This window comes from Ovis aries, chromosome 3 (genome assembly GCF_016772045.2).
Source record: "Ovis aries strain OAR_USU_Benz2616 breed Rambouillet chromosome 3, ARS-UI_Ramb_v3.0, whole genome shotgun sequence".
NCBI lineage: Eukaryota > Metazoa > Chordata > Mammalia > Artiodactyla > Bovidae > Ovis > Ovis aries.
The window spans coordinates 201,082,170-201,108,139 of record NC_056056.1 but is presented as its reverse complement, the minus strand read 5'-3'; the positions used below and the strand labels follow the sequence as shown (position 1 = coordinate 201,108,139).

Below are 25,970 nucleotides of genomic sequence, written 5' to 3'. Positions count from 1 at the left end.
GTTACCCGCCAGGCTCCTCTGTCCATGGGGATTCTCCAGGTAAGAATACTAGAGTGGGTTGCCATGCTCTCCATCAGGGGATTTTCCCAACCCAAGGATTGAGCCCAGGTCTCCTGCCTTGCGGACAGATTCTTTACCGTCTGAGCCACCAGAGAAGCCCAAGAATACCAGAGTGGGTAGCCTGTCTCTTCTACAGGGAATCTTCCTGACCCAGGAGTCAAACTGGGGTTTCCTGCTTTGCAGGCAGATTCTTTACTAGATGAGTTACTACTCTCCTTTTAAACTGTGGATGTTGTTTTCAGATCTTTACTAGGATTGGGGAGAGCAGGTATTCAGTAGAATGTGGGAAGGACATCTAGAGATTTCACTGCTTCACAAACAGCTTTCACTAATATTCTTGTTTTTAGTCATGCCATCTTACTATTTGCTTCCTTCACCTCAATTTCCAAAGTGCTTAGTTATTCTGGTTTCTACGTCTTTTGAAGTTTCTGCCATGTAAATCAAACTGGTTCCTAACTTATTCCTTACGCAACTTAGAATGTAGTGTTTTGGGAACTGCTTAGTTAGTTACCAGTGATTCTGCTTATTTTCCAATTCCCAGAAATCTTTGTAGCTATTGTCCCTCTTACTTTTCTCTTTGTACTTGAGAATTCATGCCTTGAAAAAATACCTCCAATGTAGGTTAATGGGATTTGAGTGAGTGAAGTTAGGTGTTTTCAGTTTACCATCTTAATAACCATCTAATGTTACTTTTAATGTTGATAGTAACCTGTGTAATTAAAGTATATTAACAAAATTAATAAAAATGTATTTTATACTTAATACAGTGAAGCCATTTGTTTAGGTTCCATGGAAGTTTCAACATTCTACATATGCAGAGTTTTCTAATAGTATGATATGTGATACATTAAAAGTATAGTAGTTGACTAAAGTTAATTCTCTTATGGTTCTTTTTCATTACTACTTGTGTGACCCCTGGCAAATGATTATATTCTGTAGTCATTAAGTGTTTGAGATTATAGTACCATTATTTTACATGTTCATAGTAAGAGTGAAATGAGAGTGCTTGTTTTACTTAGGAAAAGGGTAGAACATTGAGTAGTCATGGAGATGTTTACCTTACATTAGAAATGCCTTCCAAATGTGTTTGCTTTTGCAAATTAACATTAATTGGGTTTATTAAGACTCTCTACCTAAAACAAGTTGATTATAATCTCTGACATTATATAATCAAGTTGTACTCTTTCTTAGTAGTATTGAAATTTTTGAAAGTAGATAATATGATTATATTTGTAATTTTTTGTAGACTTTTTTTTCCCAGAATTCAGCTATTCTAAGCATATGTTATCTCCTGTATAGTACCTATTTAAAAAAAAAAAACACACACACTTCAAAAACTGAAAAATGCTCTACAAAAGATATTTTTTCCACCTTGGATTTTGAGGTGCAGAGTTTTTTAAGTTGACAGTTAAAAACTTAGCTGACATATTCTCCTTCCTAGAGAATAAGAGTTGAGATCCTAAAAATGAAGGTTCTTAAAGATGTAAAATTTTCACAAATTTTTGTGAAAGAAATGAAAACACAGGGAATTACCCTGGATATGTTCGAGTGCCTCCTGGTTTGTAGTCTATGGGAACTTGAGTAGAATTTGTATCCTGCTGTTGTGTGTAAAGTTGTGTAAGTCTTTTAATTATGTTAAATTGGTTCATAGTGCTTGTCAGGTCTACTATATCCTACTTTTCTGTCTATGCTGTTAATTTTTGAGAGTTTGATATTGAAACTCCAGCTAAAAATCTTCATTTACTTAAAATAATTGTAATATATAATGGAACTGTATATAACTTATGTTCTGTATTTTCCAAGTCTCTTGTAAATGTCTTATAGTACTTTCATAATTTAAAAAACAAGAAAAGAGAAAGACAGGTACCATGAGATCGCACTTATATATGGGCTTTGAAATTTGTCACAGATGAACATATCTACAAAACAGAAACAGACACATAGACATTGAGAACAGACTTGTGGTCGCCAAGGGAGTAGGGTGGGGTAGGGGAGGGATTGGGAGTTTGGGATTAGTAGATGCAGACTGCGTGTTATATAGGGAATGGATAAACAACAAGGTCCTACTGTGTAGCACAGGAAACTGTATTCAGTATGCTGTGAAAAACCATAATGGAAGAGAATATGAAGTTGTATATGTGTATGACAGTCACTTTGCTGTACAGTAGAAACTAACACAATGCTGTCAATCAGCTATACTTCAATAAAATGCATTTTAAAAAAATTTAAAAACACAAGGAATTAATCCCAACTCACCAAATATGGAGCAAATAAAAACTGTGTTTCACACTATGGAAGTGAGTGGAAAATGAATTAGGTTCTGATTTCTGTCCTGTAAGGACTCATATGTAAAGATGTCAATGACAAAAGATGCTGAGTATGTTGGTACGTATAAAAGATCTTGAGAGAGCCAAGTACACTTGGTTTGGGGTTTGTGCATAATAAGGGGAAAGGAGAGCAAAAAAAGGATTGTCAGTGATAAGATAATTTAGGTTGAATTATGAATAGGATTTATTGGGTAAACCAGCATAGTTTTTTTGGGATAAGGAGTGAAACTGGCAATGACACCAGTTCTCTGAGTAGCAGCCTAACCATTATTCTAAGTTGTTTACGTGCTGCACAGAAACAGAACCCATGTGGGAAGGGATGGACAAAGCTCAAGTAGGCAGGCTGAATGTAGTCTAGAATATATTTTAGCTATTAGCACTTTCATGAAGTTATTTAATCTCTGAGCCTGTTTCCTCAATCACAAATTGGAGAAAAACCTACTTTGTAGGGTTAGTGTGAGAATTACTTTAAACAATGTATATAAAACTTACATGAAATCTTGATTTATGTTAATATACTTTTCTACTCCTTGTCTTCTAAAGTCCCTTGCATGTAGACAATCAATATATTTATTGATTCGACTCAAAGTGTCTTGGGATAATAGAATGCAAATACATTGGTGGTAAATTGGTTGTAGTGGCTGGAGGAGGATTGGTATAAGGCGGGAACTTAGATTATGTTTCTTATTTTGAAATCTAAATTAGGTGAAAAGATAGCTCTTAAAGGCAATAAGAGCTATTGGGAAGATCCCCTACAGGAGGGCATGGCAACCCGCTCCAGTGTTCTTAACCTGGAGAATCCCTATGGACAGAGGAGTCTGGCAGGCTGCATACAGTCCCGGGGATCACAAAGAGTGGGACACAAGTAAGCGACTAAGCACAAATAGCCAATAGCCAGCAGCTTAGCTTGCTCTGGAAAGCTTAGATTGAGAAAAAAGTACTTAGTATTTCCATTGGAAAGGTATTTGGCAAGACATAGGAGGTTTAAGGAGTGCGGGGGAGCACCCTACACTTGAAGGTATGTTACATAATGTAAATCTTTGTAGAACAAGCTTCCAAAAGAATCTGCTGCTTGAATATCAACTGCTGTTCATAAGGCAGCTCAAACTGTTTTGGTTGGTTGTTTTGCCATTAACCTTAGCCACATTCTGGTGCTACAGTAATGTCTGTCCTGTTAGAATCTTTCCCAGTTTACCAATTTCTTGCTTTTAACAAATAGATCTGAGCCACCCTCAGAGAATCCATTATATTTTTGAAGAATTAATGTGGCTTGGATCAAATATTAATATCGACTTTTCTTCCCCTAATGCACTACTTAAAGCAGTTTACATTGTCTGACTAATCTCATGGAGGATAAATAAGGACTTTTAAAAAGCAGAATGTTTGTTTTTAACCTTTAATATGGTCAATTTCAAATGTATACAGAAATAGAATGAAATAATGAGCTCCATGTGCCTATCACTCAGCTTATGCAATCATTAGTTTTGGGGGCCAATCTCCTTTTGGCTAATCCCTACCACACCCTTAGCAAGTTTTCATAAATACCTACCTTTAGTGGTGGAGAGAGACAAGAGAGCACAAGGCAGCTAAATTTAGGAAGGTAAACCAAGTAAGAGAAAAGGAAAAGATGGATTTCCTAGCTGATGTGAGTTATCAAGCAAACAGGTTCTTTCTGTGCTTTTGTCCTTTTTCTTTTAATGGTTGGTTATGAGATGGCTGGATGGCATCACTGACTTGATGGACGTGAGTCTGAGTGAACTCCGGGAGTTGGTGATGGACAGGGAGGCCTGGCGTGCTGCGATTCATGGGGTCGCAAAGAGTCGAACACGACTGAGCGACTGAACTGGACTGGAATGCTAAAAACGAATTCTTGTTGTTAATATACCCACTTTCAGACTGAATTTTACCCTTTTGTTCTTCCTATTTGTTTTTTCTCCTGAGGGTGTCTACATTCTTTATTTTTATTTGCTTTTCATCCATGTCAAAATGTTGAGAGGTCTGTGCCAGGGCATGAAATTAAATTTGCCCTGGGACCAACCACTCACCTGGAGATGTCTTTGTGACCATCTGGTCTACAGACTAGAAGAAATTTTTTTTACCTTTATTGCAGGTTACACAAAATAAGCTTTGTTGCCATTTTAGCTGTAAAGTCTCTAGTCCTCCCCAGTACTTACTTAAAATTATTGTCAAGAGTCAAAAATCTGATTGCAAGGTTTAACCATTGGCTAGATTTGAGCACTTTGGAGCTTAGATTCTATGGGAAAATCTTTAACTAGCTTTCTATAAGTTGAAATTGATTATTCGGATTTAAAAAACTTAATTTTCTAGGAATTATAAAAATTGGCACTCTTTTCATGTAAAAAGTACTATAAAAGAGTTAAAAAAAAAAGACCTTGAGCAGAGTTTGACTTCTTTTTTTTTTTTTTCTGGACTGAAATGGAGGCTTTCTTTCAAGCGAATTCCCTGATGTTTGCTGTGTGTGATTTGGCTCTATCTCTGTAACTGCTAATATGTGGCATGGACTTTCAGCTGTTTGGGATCAGGATGTACCCAAACTCTGTATTGCAAGTCGGGATCTGCAGGCATTATGTTACACAACTGGCGTGCTGCCTTCTGTTCTCTGTGTTCTGAGTAGCTGCATTGTTTGTTGCATTAGCTGTTGTTAGTGTTCACTTTCCTGCAGGCTGACATAGTGGGAGGGGCTTTGTTTGATACATAGCTGAGTTTCCACTGTGTGAGTTCTTGAGTGCACATTGCAGCCATCTTAATTACACTTTAGTGCAACTGAGACAGTGCAGCTGTCTCAAAATGGCTGCTTACCTAGTCTTTGTAACTGCTTAGGCAGCCACTATGCCACTAAGGAGACCTGTCACTTGCATCAGGACCAGAGGTAAGAACCAATTACTCTTTATCTCTGAACATTTTAATTAAAAAATATTTGCATTTTACTAAGTTTATATAGGAAGGTGAACTTAGAGCTTGCTTGTTAAGAAGTTGAAATGTTTGCTGATAGAACCTATAAGATTCTTTTATGGAAACAGTACATAGCATAGTGAGGTCAAAGGTTAAATTCCTGTAATTTCTCACCATCTTATGTTCTGTCGTTACCAGAACATTTGATCACCACAGTAGTGCTTTTCTTGCTCTGATTAACTTCATGTTCCCTTTATGTTGGAAAATTCAGTGTGCTTGTTATTTATTTGTAGAAACAAAGAACAATATATTATCTCACATTTTTTTTTAAAAGAAGCCATAAATAAGTCTTGTTTTGCAAGAAAATTGTGATTTTTCTAAGTTTGTATGTGTGTATCTGTTTTGGAGGTATTGTTTGGTTGCTTTCTGGGAAGAATGTTAATTTTCTGGATATAAATCACAGTTACAAAAATTTAAAAAAATTTTTAGCACTGTTACTTTTTTTGTACTGTGCATTCCAGTTCTTTATTATTATTATTATGCTGCCTCCTCCCGGCCACTCAGTTCTTTCACAGTTTTGAAGAACTGAGTTTCGAGCTAACTTTTTATCATTATATTTTTTGCTTAAATTGACATTCAGATTCAGATTTTAAATTTAGAAATAGCTCACATTTTCTAGGTCTGGATACCCTTTTTCTTTGTACCTAATATATTCTTATGCAACAGGACTGAAGTAAGTCTCAGTTTTTTAGTTAATTAAGTGATATTAAGTGTGTCCAGTTTAACTTAGTTAAAATCTGTAGTATACTTAAACTAAGACTCAGTAACTTTGTTAATTTAGTTTCAAAATTTTCAAACGGCTTTTTTAACGTTGTTCTGAAGTAGAAAACTTTATTGAGATATTGTAAGTCGGTAGTGACCCAGAAAGTAGAAGAATTAAATTTTTGTTACTGTATTATTTCAGATAGCAGAACAGTTATTTATAATTAAAGCACTGATACTTAAATCGCAGTACGTAATTTTTTTTTCTAAATGATATAGTGCATCCCTCTATCTTTATTATTAAGAGTATTATGAATATATCCCTGACTAATATGACATAGAACAGTAAGTTTTGAACTTTCTAAATACAGCAGCTTCTAAAAAATAGCAACTTTTTGCACCTTAAATTGTTATGAAGAATCCTAGCATATAAAAGGGATATATGAATGGTGTATTTATTGTGTAAGTATTTTATAATGTAAACTTATGACATTTACTTATTATAAACTTAATAAAATGAGAACAATTAGGCTGTTATGATAAAAATGAAAGTTTGAAACCAGATCATGTATGACAATTATGGTCTTTAGGATCTAGGTCACCTATTTGTAGACATCTAGGTGCTAAGGGACTGTGGAATTCAGCTTGAAAAGTATTCTAGAACATACATCCTTCATTTCTTTTCTGATATACAAATTTTCATGAAAGTAGTGTGTAAGACTTATATTTGCATGATTTAACAGTTTAAAATTGCTGCCTTGCCCTGAAATTGTTTTTACTTGTTCTTATTTTTAAACTTTTTTAGCAACATTATTGTTTTTCCTAGCTTAATCAGTATTTATTCAGTGGCCTAAAATGTATTTGGGATCATTAGCTCAGTTTTATCAACAGCTGCAGTATGTTCGTTTTATGTATTAATTTCTTTGTAAAGTTATTAGGACTTATTTTGTGTGCCGTAATAAATTCTCATAATCTGAACATTTCTTTTTGTAAATGTACATATGAGCTTGCCTGTGAAAAAGTAAAAGAGCTACGAATCCAATATGTGTGACAAATCCAATAGATGTGAGCGATTCTATCCATTGTGCATTTCATTTCAGTAAGGTTTTGCCCTAGAGTATGAAATAGGAAAGTGAATGTGCTATGACTCTAATCATTCTTATTTTTTTGGCTTCTTATAGTACAAACAGCTCACTGTATTTCAAAAATTGCATATGATGTAAACCAGCTACTTGGTTTTATATTCTTTATTGCTGGAGAGAAACTGACTAGGTTGAAATTATTGATCAATTTCTGTTAACCTTCAGAGTAGGGCCTCAAGGAAAGTTTAATGATCCATTCTTCTTGCCTTCTATTGTGGACTATAAAATTTACATCCATCTTACCCTCCACAAGATGAATCCACTGATTATTACTTAGACAAGAGGAAACACCAATACACTGTGGTTACTCATTTCTGATTCTTTCAGTGCCGTGTTGTACTTTTGCAGCTATGAACATAAGCAACTATAAACATAAACTTGACCTCACTGGGATTATTACTTTTAGGATTGGTGACAGTTTTTAAATTTTCTATGCTGAATTCCATGTTAGCTATTATGCTCAATAATTGAGGGCATAATAAATCTGGGTGCTGGGTAATTAATGTGTTATATTATTATTTTGTCACTTTTTGCCCTCCTCATTTGTTTATCCCTTTTCACAAGCCATTTTGCTAGCATAAATCTTCGAGAGAAATGTTGAGGTAGCAGAAAGAACATTGACCAAGAGTTCAAACCTATATTTGAATTATACTTTTGCTACCTTTTTCTTATATTGGCTAACTTACATTTTTTGACTCTCATTTCCTTATGTATGAAATGGAAGAAAAAATCCTATCTATTTGGCAAGGATATGTTGGCGATTTACATAATGTTTTTGAATAATACCAGAAAATACTCCACAAATATCTAGCATACTAACTTTCCTGTAGTACTTGAATGCTCTTCAGTTTCTTTTCTCAGGTGTCATATACCATATCAAATACGATTGGATCAGGGAAAGTGTTATGTTTAGAAAGAATGGGAAATTTCTCATAGAACTCATGCTCAGAAGTGGTAACTAACACCATTGTATCCACCTGGTAATTGATATGTTCATATTTGTACTCCTGGGTCCTCTCTGTTGAATAAATTAGCCTTCCTTTGCTGTATGTGGGTAGTGGCAGATGTATTTATTAAGTCAAGCCAATATAGAATGTTGTCATTGCAGAAATTAGAGTAGGAGAATGTTTCGGTTCCAGTCTGGCTGAGTAGTCCACACATGCGGTGAGAAAATAACTTTTTCTAAAGAGATAACTTGAATTCAGGGCCTAAGAGTTTTATGTTTCAGTACAGATGAGAGTCCTTACAGTATGTATAGCTCTGTTTCAGTGGCCACAAACTGGCAGCGAGCATACTTCTTTAATGTTTTAACCACTGCTGTATTTCTCTAATACTTAAAGCTGCCAGATTTTACACAAAAATCTGCATGTCTCATCTTTTAGAAAACAGAATATTGGGTCATGCTAGAAATGTATTTTGCTTGAGAAAAATAATCTACATTTGAGTACATAGTCTCCTTCAGATAAGGCCTCCTCCTCACAGCTGGTCCTCTTCGTTGATTCACATTACCTTCTGGGCTCCTGTGAGCTGTTCCTTTTAAATCCCTATCCTGCTTACTTCACAGATTGTTGGCAGCCATTAATATCTAAAATACAGCTTCTCATCTAGAAGAAAGTAAACATAAGTAAGATCTAACCTACTTCATGTGGTAGGAGACATAGCATATGTAAAATCAGCTTACTGTTTAGAAGATACGACACATTTGTCTTGTCCTGGATTTTATATTAGAGTACCATGGTTACTGATTGAAGGAGATCCACTGACATCAGCAAAAAGTGACATTCATTTGAAAGTTAAGTGGTTAAAAAATACAAACTAGGAACATGTTCCTCAAAGTCTTTTAATGTGATAATAAATTCTCTTTACATGTTATCACTGTATTAAATCTATTACTATACTTATTTGTTATATCATTACTGATGTTTTTAATGATGATATTGAATAAACAATGTTAAATTATATTCACAATGTGCAATTTTCTGAACAGGTAAATGGAATGAACTTTATAAAAGAGTTTTGCTTAAATTGATTAAGAAATACTACTACTAAGTCACTTCAGTCATGTCCGACTCTCTGCGACCCCATAGACGGCAGCCCACCAGACTCCCCCGTCCCTGGGATTCTCCAGGCAAGAACACTGGAGTGGGTTGCCATTTCCTTCTCCAGTAAGAAATATTAACACTTAAAATATATAAGTTCCTAATAGAAAGTTCTCTTCACTGTACTAGACTAATTTCGTAGGCCATTATATATACTTGTTTTTGTTAATATTTTACTTCCATATATAAAAGATTTACCATCTCAGCTATGTGAAGACTTCCTTGATGATCCATGAAACATGGTAGTGTATAATTGTGATCTGATGTGAATTTGAATTCCACGTTTTCCAGTGTAACCCAGCTTCTTAGTGTTCATGTAATGCCATGACATTGGTAACTGCAGTGATGTGCTAGAAGAATGTTACTCATTTTTAGAAAGTGAGTTTCAAGTTAGAAAGCTTTAGGGAAAGTTGAAAATCCAGTTAACTTGCACAGGAAACATTGATTGACTCCCTAGTTTTCCCACTTCTTACCCTCCTGAAAGAGAAAGTCATTTGGAAGAAAGAATAAAGTTTATTCACATAAGGGATTTTTAATAAATTGCTCAGGTTAGAACTTTCACTGAGTGTTCTCTATTAGTAATTTGTAAGTCTGTTATTGGACATTAACGTGAAAGTATGGAAATAATGAAAATAGTGTTTACTCAATAAATCTTTGAATTTAATGAGAAGGGGGAGTTTAACACCAGAAAAAAAGTCTAGAGTTGCTTCTGCATCTGAGGGTGTCTACCTTCTCTGCTGAAGTAAACCAGACAGTACTGCCCAGAGGAGTCATCTGACTGATGTTTTTTTTTTGTTTGTTTTTTTGCTGACATACAAGCATCATGGTATGAAGAGCAGAAAGTATTAGTGTAGAAGGCAGGAAGTGATTGTTTTCGTGCTGCTAGTGAGTAGTTACATAGTTTGGATAAATTATTTAAGCTCTAGATGCCATTTTGTGACCATTAAATGAGGAAGGTGGTTGGACTACGGATAAGAATATGAACTTTAGCATCAAACGGTCAGGGTGAATTCATGTTCGTCCACTCATTTGTTAGAATAGTGCTCAGAGTATCAATATAATGCCTATTTAGAGTAAGTGCTCAATTGGTCCTATTCATTATTTTTTATGGGATGGAGGCTATTTGTTTTCAGAATTACAGTTTTCTTTAAAATGGGGATAAAGTACCATATAAAGTTGATACTGGGATTTAAATGGGCAAAACAAAGTACCTAGTGTAGTGTATGATGCAAATAAAGTATGAGTAAGATCCGTTCCTTGTTCCTCACAAGGTTCCCTCCAGCAATTGTTTTGCTCTGTGTTTCTTTTTTTAATCATTATGAGATTGAGAAGTCTGGGGTACTAGGTACTCTAGAAAAGGGTTTAGGGAGAGAGGATTGTTAGGGCCCTGGCTGATACACAGTAACAATGCCCAAGAGCAAGGTGTTTAAATCTCAGATTGAAGACCTTCAAGAGCCCAAAGGGGACAAAACAAAGAGTTTTTATTTGTGCTAGGGCAGCATGATACAGTGAAACAAAAATGTACTGTGAAATGATCAGTTGAATCAACAAATTTAATAAATATTTATTATGCCCCTCTTAATTTGCCAGGTACTATTTTGATGGCTGGAATACAAGATCACTTGCTCTCAAGGAGTTTACATTGGGGCAGGGAAAAAAGGAACATAGAAGTAAATATGAGATGCTCAACTGAAAATGCTGGAGCTGGGATGGGGTAGTGACTAGCTGGGTGAACCCTACTCAAAATGTGTTCTGTGAGTCAGTTCAGGGTCAGTTATCAGTTAATCTGTCCCTGGTCCTCCATTAGATAACTAAAATTAAGAATGTCTAGAAAATTTTACATCAATCTAAGAAAATAATTTTATATCATATCAAAGAATAAAAGTCATATATTTTATATGCTTCCTTCACCCCCAGATAACTCATCTTCATTGTGTTTTACAAGAGTACTAATCTGTAATGGATTAGAAATAAAACCTTGATTCTTTACCATTGTTAGTTTGAGAAACATTGTTTCTCAGTTTTAATTTTACTGTGGTAACTTCCATTCTTGACACTTAGATAAGCAGGCTGCAGAAAATTTGAGCTTCTTATGATTAATTAATTCACTGTTGAGATTAATTTATTTTGCTTTAAAAAACAGTCTCTACTTGTTATTAACATTATATTTTATGCTGAACTAAAGGACTTTAGGTCCTTTGATTTTAAAGTACATTTATTCAAAGAGTTGGGTGTATAAAGTAGAAAGAGAGAGGGAGGAATCAAAATTAAAACTGGAATGAATACAATACTTGGATGATTTCTGACTCTGAGATTTTATGATCAATTGTTCTTTTGGTATAAAATCTTTCCTCCCACCAAGTGTTAACTTGCACAGTGTCTGCTATATGAAGTCACACGATGTTATGTATTTGTCCCTGTCCCTTCATATGATGCTGGTGGAGCACAGATCCTAAGAGGGGAATATAGTTGTTTTTTTAGAAAATCTGCTACTGCTTATCAGAGATAATATGGGTAACATTTAGGATTATCTACGTATTAGAAGTCTACCAATTCCTGTTTTTATATAGCTTTATCATTTCCTTTAGAGCCTTATTTATTGCACAGTAGGGATAATTTAAGACCTGTGTTTTAAGACAACTGAACATAAGATTAAAAAAATAAGGAACATATTTTGGATAACCCTTAGTTAGCATATTAAATGGACTTCCCTGGTGGCTCAGATGGTAAGGAATCTCCCTGCAGTGCGGGAGACCTGGGTTCAATCGCTGGGTCAGGAAGATCCCTTGGAGAAAGGAATGGCAACCCATTCCCCTATTCTTGCCTAGAGAATTACAGGGACAGAGGCTATATAATCCATCGTGTCGCAGAGTCAGACATGACTTGAGTGACTAGCACTTTCATAGATAATGACTCAATTCTTACCCAGTCAGATCTGATCTATTAAAACAGTACATAAGTGATTTAAGTTCAAAAAGAATATGTCACACAAAATATGTTCTTATGTAGATACTTGTAATGTAACATGCCTAAGTGTTGATATTGAGTGCATACTTTTGTAATATTCACCAGTGGTAAGTATGTCGAATAATTTAAACATCGTAATAGTGACACTTGAAGATGTATTATCTTATTATCTGGTAAAACATAAAGCAATATGATTCTAAGAACACGTCTATTTAATGATCATTTACTATTTAAGTGATTAATTAAAACTTGAGAGGCAGCTGTAGAGTAAAATAAGGACAGCTTTTAGCTAATATGAATTATAATTTATATTTTTAATGATTGTTAAAGTAGCAATCATTGGATTTATGTAATCGTGTTGATCTATGCCACAAATTAAGGCTTTTGAATATCTCTGGAGGTGAAAAATATTTTTGATGTAGTGGGGTTAGAATTTCAGTTATATAAGAACTCTAAGTTGGTTTTTTCTTATTACCTGGATTTTAATCATGTTAGTAAATAGATAACTAGATATATTCTAGAACCAGTCAGTGCCTGTTGGGGAACAAATGGGGGAGGTTTACTCAGCAGTATTCTTCAGTTTGGTCATCAAATGTGGACTGCTTTATGTAAATTGTTCTTACTGGCGCCAGCTAGCTGTAACTGCAGTCTGGCTGTGCTAGGGCAGCAAATAATATGTGTCATGGATTTTCTGTTTGGAATGTATAAGAATGCAGCCTTTTGGACTGAAAGAACAGAGTTGATGCCTTAGAATAGGAGTACTGAGACCTCCACAATTGCCAGTGAATAAGTGAAATAGTAGGAAGCTATAAGCCTTTTAAGTTTCTGTTCTGCGTTTATAGATTTGTACCTATTGATACTATTGGGTAATATGTGGGAGGTACTTAACTGCACACAGTTGCTGCAGACCTAATAGTTGGCAGCATAGAAAGCTATACAAAAGAATTCTGATTCTAGGCATTTTCACTTGCAACAGTCCTTTGGAAGATGTACGTTGAGTGTTCTGTGAGCTTCACTGACATGCTGTCTGATGTTTTCTGGCTTTTGTGGTTGATAGGATGTTTGCTGCACAAACTACACAACAGATGTGAACCACTGAAAGGAGTTTTAGTATGTAGCCAATCTACTGTATTCCTATTTTTTTTTAAATGAATATGTACCAAACAAGGAATTAAGGCTCTAAAAAAGCTGATCTAGAAATCTGCATTAGCTTTTATGCTTATACAAATGAACTGAGTAGCAGTGGTTAACAGAAGAGGAAGTCTTTTTCACAGTATCAAGCTGCCCACAGGTAAGAGATTCAGGTCCTTTTTCTATGATAACTCTTCTCCCTCCCCTACCTCCTCAGGCCTTATCTCTGTCTCTCTCTCACCTTTGGGAAGTTTTTTGTTTTTAGTTTTATTAGTACCAAGATTACTAGATTGTTTACTGTTAATTTTCAGGAGATTCTGAATGTCATGTTTGGATTTGATTTCTTAAAAATATTGTCATCTTCTCTAATTTATCTCAGGTTTAAATTGAAATTAACAGTAGGCTTCATATATGAGTATTATTCATGCATACAATATGTTCTTATTACATAGAAATCAGCTTTAGGTCTCTTCATAGTCCTGTTACTGTGTTCTCAGTTGTAGTGACACCAACTGGTACATAAAGAGCTATGACTTTTTGTAACCTTACTAAACATGAAGTTTTAGTTTAAATGTACCCCCTTTGACTTCAGAATCAGAATGCTTATGTTTTCACAAGTGACTCATTAACATACATTAGGTAATGTATGTTTATACATTTAACATGGTCAAGTGTTCCCTACCACCTTTATCATTTCCATTTCCACATATTTAAATTCATCACCATTTTATGATGTGAATTTAAGAATCTAAAACTAACAAGAATGTGTTAATTAGAAATTCTGTTGAGTCTAATATTTTATTTCTTAAGCTCGGTGAAAGGTACATGAGCATTTATTATTATTTTTTTGTGTGTCTGAAAAATTGCATACAAAAAATCTCACTGAAATAAAAATAAAGAACTATATAAAATAATGAACATGGTAACTGTTATTGTAAGTCAGGCATAACAGAGGCAACTCAGCATGCATGAAAAGATACGAAGATTTATGTTTATAAAGAAATGCATACTGATATATCAGTATTGTTCAGTTGCTAAGTCTTGTCAGACTCTTTGTGACACCATGGATTGCAGCGTGCCTTCTCCTGTCCTTCACTCTTTCACACTGTATCAGTATGGCCAATGATAAGATATATTACAGATTGATATAATAGTTTTAGAGGGATGAGAGTGGGGAGGTAAGAAAGTTGAATGAAGCTAAGAGGGGGTAGTGAGGCTAGTTTAGAGAAATGGAGGGAAGGAATTGGAGTAGGCAGTTCTCTGCCTTTGCATTCTTTTCTGAGAGTTAAATAGCAGGTTCTTTCTGCAACCTGAAAGTGCTAGCTTTAGTTGGGACTTCAGTTCTCTAGATGAAGGGTAGTTGGTCCTTTATTACTGTATAGTTGAATACTTAAAATCTAGAGGTCAACTGTGATAAAAGGCACACTCATGTTTTAGGGGCCTGAACTATTTCCCGTTGCCCTTTGACTGTATTGCTTGGGATTTTAAAAATGATTGTTTTAATATATGTTCTGTTGAAGTATAGAAATGTATATTTGTGGATATATTTCCTCCAAGTAAAGAATTTCACTAGAGTTGGAGAAATGGTGATAGTAGAAATTATATCAATTTTGAATAATGTACTTGAGGTTCAGTGGAAGAATGAGGCTGGATGTGTTCTCTTGGTGTAGAGAGCACAGCTGGGAAATGTTTTCAGACTTCTCTTTGAGGCAATGTTTGGGAGAATGTTGGGCTAGGAAGACAGTGGAGATAGACTGGTTTATATATGTATGTAGATAAAGAGGCAAGGAGTTGTTAAACCAAAACTGAGGCATTTATTGATTACTATTAGAGTTCGGGGTCACAGCAAAGAAAGATGATGGAAAATAGGAGTATTCTGTCTATAGAGAAGAAAACCTAATAAGAGGCATATAAGACAAAAATAAAGGACATGAGCATAATAAAGATGTGCAGTCTTTGAGACTGTTAAGCTTGAGTGTGCATGATCCAAAAATCTAGGGAATGAAATTTGAAGTTTTAGTTTTGGTGTTCCTCTTAGGCAACAACTTTTGTTTAGCAAGCAGTGTAGACTTAGAAGATCTTCGAAGTGAAACGGACGAGAGTAATCTAACATCACACCTTGCACTGGAATCTACTGTTTGTTATTTCTGATAGGTAGTTATCTGGCTTCTGCATCAACATTTCTAATGGCAGAAAAGAAAGGCTCTAATTTTATAAGGCAGTTCCTTCTTTTGTTGGGCATCCAAAACAATAAACGTTTGCAGATTTTGAGACAAAATTGGCCTTTCATTGTTTTGTTCCTGCCCTCTACCTTGTGTCTGTCTCTTTCTCTGTGTATCTCTCTGTAATTTTTACATGACAAATCTGCACTATTTAAAGAAAGCCATTGAAATTATCTTGTGTTTTCTAGGCTAAATGTCCACCACTTTTCTGACGTTTGCTCATATACTGCATTACTCTAGGTCATTCTTCAGCCTGGTCATCCTCTTGTTTATTCTACTGTTTTTATTTTTTTAATATAAATTTATTTTAATTGGAGGCTAATTACTTTACAATATTGTATTGGTTTTGCCATACATCAACATGAATCCGACACGGGTATACACGTGTTCCCCATCCTGAACCCCCTCCCACCTCCCTCCCCATACCATCCCTCTGGGTCATCCCAGTGCACCGGCTCCGAGCATCCTGTATCCGGCATCGAACTTGGACTGGCGATTCATTTCACATATGATATTATACATGTTTCAATGCTATTCTCCCAAATCATCCCACCCTCGCTAGTATTCTACTGTATTTAAAATTCTCTTTTTATCTGTGATGCTCATAAGTAAATACATTACTAAAAAGAATGTTCTTTTTTTCTGACAGTGTACTTCTGTTCTCCAGTTTTAAGTTTGCATTGACATTTTTGGCAGCCACTTTCCACTGCTGAATTTTATTGAGTTTGCAATAAGTTAAAATCCCTTAGTCTTTTTCATGTATTCCATTGATAACATGTAATATACTTAAATATTTGAACCAAGTATATTATCTTATAATTATATTTTCTTAATTTCTAATGTGGTTTATTATGCTTTCTTTCGATTTTCCTTGCTTGTTTTCCCCCTTTAGGAAGTCTTTGAAAGAGCTGGTTTTAGATTTCATTGATTGCTTGCTGTTTTATTGAGTTTCCCATTATAATTTTCAATTTTTATTATAGTTACTTTCTTTGGGTTTATAACTTTTACTAGCATTTTTGAGTTTGTGCTTCTTTATTAATATATGCATTTAGGTTTTCTCCTGAGTGTCATTTTAGTTGAATTCCCTGGGTGGTATTTTGTTAATACTTTGTTGTTTATATTGTTTTACCACTGACTGCTCCTTAATCTAAAGTTTGTTTGTTTTTTTTTTAATTTATAAGAAGATAACTTTCCCTCTCATTTCATTATTGTTTATCTAACTGTGTTAAGTTATGGCTAGAGAATGTGGCCTTGTGTGAATTATTTTGGAGGGGTTGGTCTTTGAATTTATTAATATTCCCTTGTCACCATATGCACAGTCAATATTGATGTATAGTTGATTTTTGTTCATAAAAATTTGTATTCTGGGGTTTTTGGATATACAGTTCTATTTACTTTTTTACTGAGAGACTTCACTTCTTCACTTCAGCATGTTAGTTGAGAAATGCATTTTTAATATTGTTTTTTTCATCTGTAGCATTTAGAAAGAAGTGTCTATCTTTCTGGATTTATTAGTTTTTCCTTAAATTTTTAAAAATACATTTTTGGTTTATGTGATTTGAAGTGGTATTATTTAGGTACATCAGACATAATGTTTCTAGTGGATTGTACCTTTCATTGATTAGAAATACCTTCTTTGTTCCATTACTGGATTTTAAATTTGAATTTGTTTCATATGTTACAGGTATGTTTTATACATATGCTGACCTTTTTTTTTGGTTGGCATTTGCCTCATGTATCATTTTTACCTGTTAGTTTTCAACCTTTCTATGCTATTTTATTATAAGGTAATACATAGCACATATTTATTTGATGATATTTTTGTCATTTTACCCAGTTTGAAGCCTAAGTAACTTTTAGATTGATCATTTTCTTTATTCCTTTGTTCCCTATTCGACAATCTTAAAGTCCATTAATTCCCATTTTGTAATCATCTTGTGTTTTGTTCCAGAATATTTGTTTTAAAGATGGTCGGTCCTCAATTATTTTAGTCTGCTCATGAGTTTTACTTGTTTTGTGGAGCATTGCTATTTATCTGAGTTATCTGAGTTTCTTCCTAGGGTCTTTTGCTGTCTTCTATCTGTAAGTATATCTTTATATATGTTAGCAATAATCTATTAACTCAGTCTTTGCTCATGAGTAATATTTTTATTTTTCCTATCCTTGTTGATTTTCTGGCAATAGGATTCTAGGCTAAAAATAACTGTCCCCCTGAGCTTTGGGGATATTATTGTTTTATTTTAGCATTTAATATTGCTGATGACAAGTCTGATGTCAGTTTAATTTTTATTCCTTTGTAGTTAAAATGATGTTTAAAAAATTCTGAGTTATTAGTATTTCTTCATATGGGTTTTCTGAAATCTTAACATAGTATGTCTATCTAAGTGTTAAAAAAAATTAATTTAGTCTGTTTTGGTAATTAGTTTTTCTTTGGAAAACTTTTTTTTTTTAGGTCTGTGAAGTTTTTTTCTTACTTTTCTCCTTTTGTCCCCCCTCAGTTCCTTTTTTCTATAATTCCTCTTGGATGAAAGTTGTTGCTTCTGGGTATATCCCTCATATCTCTTAGCTTTCTGTTTGCCCTTTGTATAATCTCTACCTCTGCCTGCCCTGAAATTTTTAATTGATTGTACTCTTCTTTGTGCTTGAGAGTTCCTATTTTACTTTGGGTATATGCTGACCCAGGTGATTATGAGGGAGCTGTTGCTTGCTGCTCATGGCATAAGCTGGGAATTTGTGGTTTCAGTGGTAGCCTTCTTTCCCTGTCTCTTCTGGAGCTTAGTGTCTATGTGAGTCACTACCCTGTCTACATTCATAAATGTCACTGCTGCCTTGGTTTAGCATTAGCATGAAAGAGATTGGGAAAAGTGGAATAAGCTTAACTGTTAAGATAAATCACACAAATATGTTGTCATTTGAAAATTGAAACTGATATATCAGGTCTAAGTAAAAGTTTATATCTGTTGTCTTCTCCTCAAGGGAACTGCTATAACTAGTTTGGCATTTATCCTTCTAGACTTTGAAATATCATTTATATGCATATATAAATGTTTATAAATATATTATTTTTCATTTTAAAGCATAATTGTGTAAAATTTTGAATACTTATTGACTACTTATATGTCTAAGAATTTTCTATTTATGTCACTCTCTATAACATTTTTATGAAGGCAGGCATTATAATAGTCTCAGTTTCATAGATAAAGATACTGAGGCAAGGAGAGGATAAGTATCTTGGACAGGTTATTTAAGAAGGAAATGATCATACCCGTATTCAAAGAGGTATGTCTGATTTCAAAGTTTATACTGTTAAGTACGTTGCATTCTGTAGCTACTTGTATACTTAATATTCACACCAATAAAAAGTATCTACTGTGTTCTTAATTTCTCTTATTGTTCTTTATTCTTTAGTGGATCTTCCAGTATTTTTTAACTATTAGGGATTGATTATTAATTTGTTTGTTTGCTATTATAGTACAGCAGTAGATATCCTGATACATTACCTTTTAAAAATATATTATTAGTAATACTTAAGATGGATATCTCAAAGTATTCTTTGGTGTGTGAAAGTGCAAGTGGCTCAGTCTTGTCAGATTCCTTGGGACCCCATGGACTGTAGCCCACCAGGCTCCTCTGTCCATGAGATTCTCAAGGCAAGAACACTGGAGTGCATTGCTGTTCCCTTTTCCAGGGGATCTTCCCGACCCAGGGATCTAACCCCGGTCTCTTGCTCTGCAGGCAGACTCTTTACTATCTGAGCCACTAGGGAAGCCCTTTGGTGTATCAAAGTGATACACAGTTCTGCTTATTTGCCCCTGAAAATATTTATGACACTGAAGTCTTATATCAGCAGTGTATGATGCTACTCATTGCTGTATATTATCGCTAACAATATTCTTTACTGTCTGAGCCACCATGAATCCCAAGTAGTTGCCAATCTGATGTAAACAAAGTATTTTCTCTTTGTTTTGTCTTTTTCTAATTATTATGGAAGTTGAATATTTTTTCTTATGTTCCTTTTATGAATTGCTTATTTGATTTTTTTTTTTTTTTGTCCTTTTGAGTTTTTTGTCTTTTTAATTCGCTAATACTCTCTTATTCTGGTACTAATCCTATTACCACTGTGCTTTTCTTTTTTTTGAACTGGGGGCTCTGCTACCACAGCTGCGCAGTAGGCCTGCTTCCTAGCCCCAGGTGACAAGCTCTGCCTATTTGGCTGTGCAGCCACTAGGCTGGCAGGCTGCTGCCCACTAATTGGCATGCCCTTGGTGCGAGGCACCCCAACTAAGTGCACTGTCCTCCCCAGAAGAGAAGCCGAGATTGGTGCCCACGGAAGACCGGCAGGTGGAGGAAAGGAAGGAGGAGGCCTAGCACTTGAGAAGGGCTGGGTGCGAGCCCGCCATGCTCTTTAGGTTTCAAGTGTTTCTTGAAACTTGTGGTTACGTGTTACTTTTCTGTGCCTTTGATATTTCTCTACATTGAGTCATATACCCAGCATAGTTCTAATATTTCACATACTTTCATAATTTTGTCAGGCTTTTTCTTATATGTTGATGTTTCTAGATACCTTTTTTCTTGCTAATCTGAATTAAATGTTTTGTTCTTTATATCTTCTCTGAGGTCTTACTCTTTTTGTTAAGATTTCTAGAACAGTAAATGTATGAGTATAGTACCACACTTTTTGTTTTTGCCTTTTATGGAAATGTCTGTCATGTTTTACTACTAAATATGAAGTTTCCTATTGGTTTGAAGTTGCCATTATCAGCTAAACAAGCAGTCTTTATGTTCTTAATTTTCATTTTTACCAGTGAATGAGTCAGGGAACATACTCAATGCCTTTCCAGTTTCTGTTGAAAGATGACAGTTAATTTTTAGGATGTTAATACATATCTGAATATGCTTAATTTTTAAGTTATTAGAGGTGTTTAAAATGTTTAAAAAGTGCAGTTGAGGATAGAAAATTCTTTTCATTTAGTAGTTAGCCACGCCTGTAGGGATAGAGTGCTTCTAATGAGAATGTATAATTTTTTGTTTCTGGGCCTTAAAGATCTAATAGGAAGTCTCAGTCATTTCATAGAGACTGCCCTCCTAGTTTCTCCAAGAACTGTTCTCTGCACACTATATTATTGAGAGAGTTGTTATTGCCATTAACAGTGACCTAGCTAATCACATGTCTTCTCCAGTAGAATAACTTTAGAATGTGTATTCCAACATTTAAAGGATGATAAAAAAATTTTATAGTGAACTATGATAAATATTTAAAAATACCAAAGTAAGGTCTTTGATCTGAATTTGTGAACCCTTGAAAAGAACTTGGTGGCTTATTGCATTTATGATTGTATTTATTTGGGTTTCCCTCCCCAACCCCTTCCTTTTCCTTTTCTTTCATTTTCTTTCTTTCTTTCTTTTTTTTTTTTTTTAAATTCTGGAGGCTCTAGGCTCAGTTAAATATTTTAATGTGGCAGACAGCCAGATTTCCAATAGTCCTGAACTCAGCATGTTGCTGTTGCTTAGCAACTACTTGTGAAGTCTTGTGGATATAACTGAATTATAAGTAGGGTTATGGGCAGAAGTGCAATTGAGATTGGTAAGAAAGGAATGCTCTTCCCCCCACCCTGCCCCCATCCCCCCCCCATTTGAATTTGAGTTATTCTTTATGCAGAGTCAGTTTTCAGAAATCTGGCTCATAAAAACTGGGTGTACTAACCCTATCAGGAAGACAGTAAGGCTTTGTAGAGGTCTTGTTTGTAATTACACATTTGAAAGTCTGTTTTTATTATTAGGATTAAATAGTCTATACCAGAGAGATAGCAGTAAATGGAAAATAAAGTACTTCTCCTAATTTTCATGGTTATTCACATAGAAAAGTTTCTACAGATTGTATTACTGCCTATATTTCTTTTCTACATTTATGTTAAAATTTACATGTGTAACAAATTTTTGGTTATATTTCTATAAAAGTTTTTAATCACATTGTTTCTTTAGTGTCTTAAAAACTGTCCTATAATAGTGACCATGTAGGCATTTGATAAATACACAAGTACTCTAAGCTATCTTTGCCATTTCTCAGTAGAGCAATGGGTTTTCGAGTGGAATTTATTAAAATTTTATTTAAGAGTCAAAATTTAAGGATCCTCTCAGTCCTTTGTTTTCCATTCATTCCAGATGGAAAACTTTAGACCTAAAGGTCTTGAATGATTTATCCAAGCCAACTCTCTCCAATCTGTTTTTTTCTGCAGTATTATCTTCTACTGATGCAGATCTAAAAACCTTTTTTTTTTTGCACTCATATTTCATCAGTTTATACAAAGTTTAATTGTAGTCTGTAATTTAAAGTAAAAAATTCAGTAGCAAGCACAACTAATATGAGCAGATTTAAATAAGAACAGAAGAACATGAGATCTCAGTAATACGGTCATCAGTCAATATGTTTATAGAATGGGTGGAAAACATTGGCTTCCTTGGTCTAATGGTTAGTAGGAGAGAGATTAAGAGTTTCCAAAGTATAATATTTTGGTGAGATTTGCAGATTTTTTAGGTTCTAACAGAAAACAAAGTGATAATCCTTAGTTTTTGGTAAAGGAACTGTGTTTTCTTAAAATATATCACAAGATTTTTGTAGTAGCTTCTGATAGCCCAACTTGTGAAGAAAGTAAGCTTTTTAGGAACATTTGCCTAATGCGAGTAGATTATATTCTCATGCATTGTTTGCCAGGGAGATTTCAGAGTGGGCATGTAATTTTTCTTTTTTTTTTTTGCTCCCTGGAAGAGTGCTGATCCATTCTGAGTTGTATGCCAAAGAGAGATCTTGTTATCAAAAGCAAAAGTTTTTTTTAAATTCTAACAGAAGAAAAACATAGATTTGCAAATAAGATCAATTCAAAAAGTTACAGTAAACATAATTTTAGTTAAAGCTATTCAGTGATAATATACTAGCAAATATTGCTTTGCTACAGAAGAGAAAAATTATAGGTACAGAGAAGAATTTGAGTTTCCTCTTTGAAATGAAAGATTAGGTTTATTTTTTTAATTTAGTTATGTTTGTTGTTAGAGTTAAACTTCTGTACACATAGGCTATGGCCACAGAATATTTGGTTGTCAGATGACATTTTGAATTCCTGTGGGTTGTAGGAGGGCAGGGTCTAGAGATGGGTAAGAGTATAGAGAGATTGAGGAGGGTGACATTTCTGGCATGTATCTAAACTTCTCTAGAGCATTTACTTGCTGTACTAATTTTTAACACTAAGGTGCCATTAATAGTTCAGTCCTCCCAAAATTCCAATTGGCGTGTGGTAAAATGTTTACTTTGAATAATCAGCAAATTTCATGCTTTTTCTGTTCTCTTGAAATATAAAATTGGTGTCAGTAAAACTAAAACATATAATAACTGCTTTAAATAATTTTAAGGAAATATGAAGTGCTAAGATATATATTTAAAGTGATCATTTGACTTACATATCTGGAATTGTAAAATACTTTTTCCCATTTGTGCCTTGTTATCAAATTTCAACCCATTTGTTACATTCTTCTTCTCTAATTATAACTCATAGGTTAATTCATATCTTTTCTTTTGATGAGGATCATAGTTTGTTCAGGTAAGTAAACAAGATGAATTTACATTTAAGATTTAAATTGTCTTAAAGATGTGGATACAGTTCTAAGTTAGATCTGAATATCCAAGTCACACGTGAATACAACATTAAGAAAAATAAGTAAAACAATAAGCTAAGTTACCTTTCATTCAGACCACTGCTTAAAATAATAATATTCATGTTTTTAAATGCTTGGTTAAACTTAATTTTAGAATCTAGCTACTCTTAAAAGGATATACTACCAATGGATTGCTTTTCTGATGTATTTTCATCCTTTACTGGAGCTCTTTTTGTTACTTAAAACTGTTCTGCATTTTTATGTCTTAAACACATTGTTTATAAGCTTTATTAAAAATAAGTCTTTTATATGTAATTTTCATAATGAAGTTTTTAGACTTTACTAATATCAAATACATGAATTCCTTTTTTGACCAAAGAAAACATTTTAAAAGTTAATTTACCACTTTATTAAAACATAATGGAGGCTTTGAGATATTTAAAACATGAACTTTGATAGGCCACATTTGTTTTAATATAATTTGATTGTAACCAACCTTTCATTTCAACAGCTATAATTTAAATTCTTGAAAATAAAGATTTTTTTCCCATTTTACTTTTTCTCTTTATTTTCCTTTTATTTAGTTATTTTTAATTTTGGTCATTCTTTAGTAGCTCATGAGCTTCATAGTTAATTATATTAGACTTCACATTGCTTGGCATCGTTATGATTCTTCAGAGTAAATGTGTTATATACATACAAGCATGCATACTAAGCATAATTGGGGCTTCCCTGGTGGCTCAGATGATAAAGAATCTGCCTGCAATGTAGGAGACCTGGGTTTGATCCCTAAGACAAGAAGATCCCTTGGAGAAGGAAACAGCAGCCCATTCCAGTATTCTTGCCTGAAGAATTCCAGGAACAGAGGAACCTGATGGGCTACAGTCCATGGGGTTGCAAAGAGTTGGACACCACTGAGTGACTAATGCTGAGAGAGACTGAAGTATAATTAGGTTGGAAAGTTAGAATGATGGCAAACATTTCTTTTATTTGGGTGACAGAAACGTGTTGTCAACTTTAATGTTATCCCATGTTAGACAAAACTGAAAAACCAAACATAGCGGTATTGTAAACATTAAATATTTATATGTTTAACTTTAACTTGACATGAGTAACAAGATTGTTTTCCTCAGGAATTGTTTTAGTTTGATTGAAAAAAGTTATTGAATGTTGACTGTGTGGAAAGCACTATATGTTGGAACAAGTTTGTGTCAAAAAAAATAAGGCCTAATCCCCACCTGTTTAGAGATCTGCTTTGATTAATATTTAATCTTTGTATTCTTAATACATAGTAAAATCTTTTACCCTTAAGTAAGATTCTCAAATGATTGCAGGGGAAAAGTGTTAGAAAAAAAATGCAGCACTATTCATATTTTGATAGATTTTAGAAGTTTAGAGATGTAAGAACTATGATTAAAGTGTTAACCTTTTCTCCTGAAAAAAGAACACTTAAATATTTAGGTACATATATACATGTGTGTATATATAAGTAAAATAGTATGGACAATGGCATGTAACTTGAAATTGGTCCATTAATTTAGCTTAGAATTCATTTTTCTTTAATTGCCACTTAGTAAGGAAAAGTTCCAAATTAATATTCTAGATGATGAAATGCAAGGTACATAATTTTCCCCAGGAAAATAAAGTGTTTTTGCTAGTGGTTTTCCTCTTATATTCACATCTATTCTGGGATTCATACCAGCATATTGTTTCTATTTTTAGGCTGTTGCCAGGCAGATAAAAAATTTCTCCTTTTAGGATTGCCCACTTTCTAGTTTTCTGATTGGTTACATGAACCTGCTTTCTTTAGCCAACCACAGTGACTATGCAAATTGTATTTCAGTTTCTGTTGCAGTGAGAGAACTGATAAGATGGCTGCAGGGTTTTCCTTTGGGGTATGTTTATTATTCTAAAGAGGATTTTCATCATTATGTAATAATAAGCAAAAGTAGATCTTTTTCAAAATAGTATTTTACTTTTTGAAATGTGAAATCAACTAATTAAACAAGTTTTATAAGCCTTGAAAAATGCCTCTTCTGTCAGATTAGGTTAATTTTAATGGAGTTCTGTATTGAACCTTGTTAGAGGCAGCATTTTGTGTCAGTGGGTAAATGTTACTTTTTGTTAGTAAATAAACATCCTGACTTCTCAAAGGAAGGTTGACTTCTGTGTAAACCTGATGTATGTGAACATGCCAACATGTTAGTGTGTAATTCTGTCAGATATTCTAGATTACTACCTTTGCTTTATAAAATAATTTCATTGTTTCGCTTAAGAATCATTTTTTATTTTAGTTATATGTATATAGCCCATTATTCTTTTAGTCAGTGTTCACTAAGTGTACATTATATTCCAGACACTGTGTAGCTTATTAATATTATTCCTGGGTATTTAGTTTATGTTTTATTCTTTTGTTAAATGACCTGTGAAGTACGTCATAGTGATACCAGCAGATTTTTAAGATATTCTCTGACAGCAAAACTTGGGCATTTAAAATGTATTAATCTTATACTAAATACTTGATGAGATGTGCCAAAGTATTTCATAAAATAGATATAAATGTAGGTATTAATAGTCCATTTATAATATTTTAAATATTGAAGTATAGTTGACTTACGGTTTTACATTAGTTTCAGGTATAAAGTGTGATTCAGTGTTATTATAGGTTACATACCATACAAAGTTACTACAGTTTTACTG

The 25,970-nt window shown here is 33.9% G+C and overlaps 1 protein-coding gene across 9 annotated transcripts in view; it reads left to right on the top strand.

The window, feature by feature from the left end:
- Positions 1 to 25,970, top strand: part of ATF7IP (activating transcription factor 7 interacting protein) — a 114,883-nt gene that overhangs the window by 14,267 nt on the left and 74,646 nt on the right. For 4 of the 9 annotated variants that reach the window (XM_012175324.4, XM_042247504.1, XM_060413381.1 and 1 more), the window contains exon 1: positions 25,112 to 25,165. The exons of 2 other annotated variants lie outside the window; for them this stretch is intronic. The gene's annotated coding sequence lies outside the window, so the exon portion shown is untranslated. Of the gene's footprint in view, positions 1 to 5,157; positions 13,562 to 25,111; positions 25,166 to 25,970 lie in introns of those variants that run through there. 3 more of the 9 variants (XM_060413385.1, XM_042247506.1, XM_060413382.1) reach the window with 2 other exon arrangements.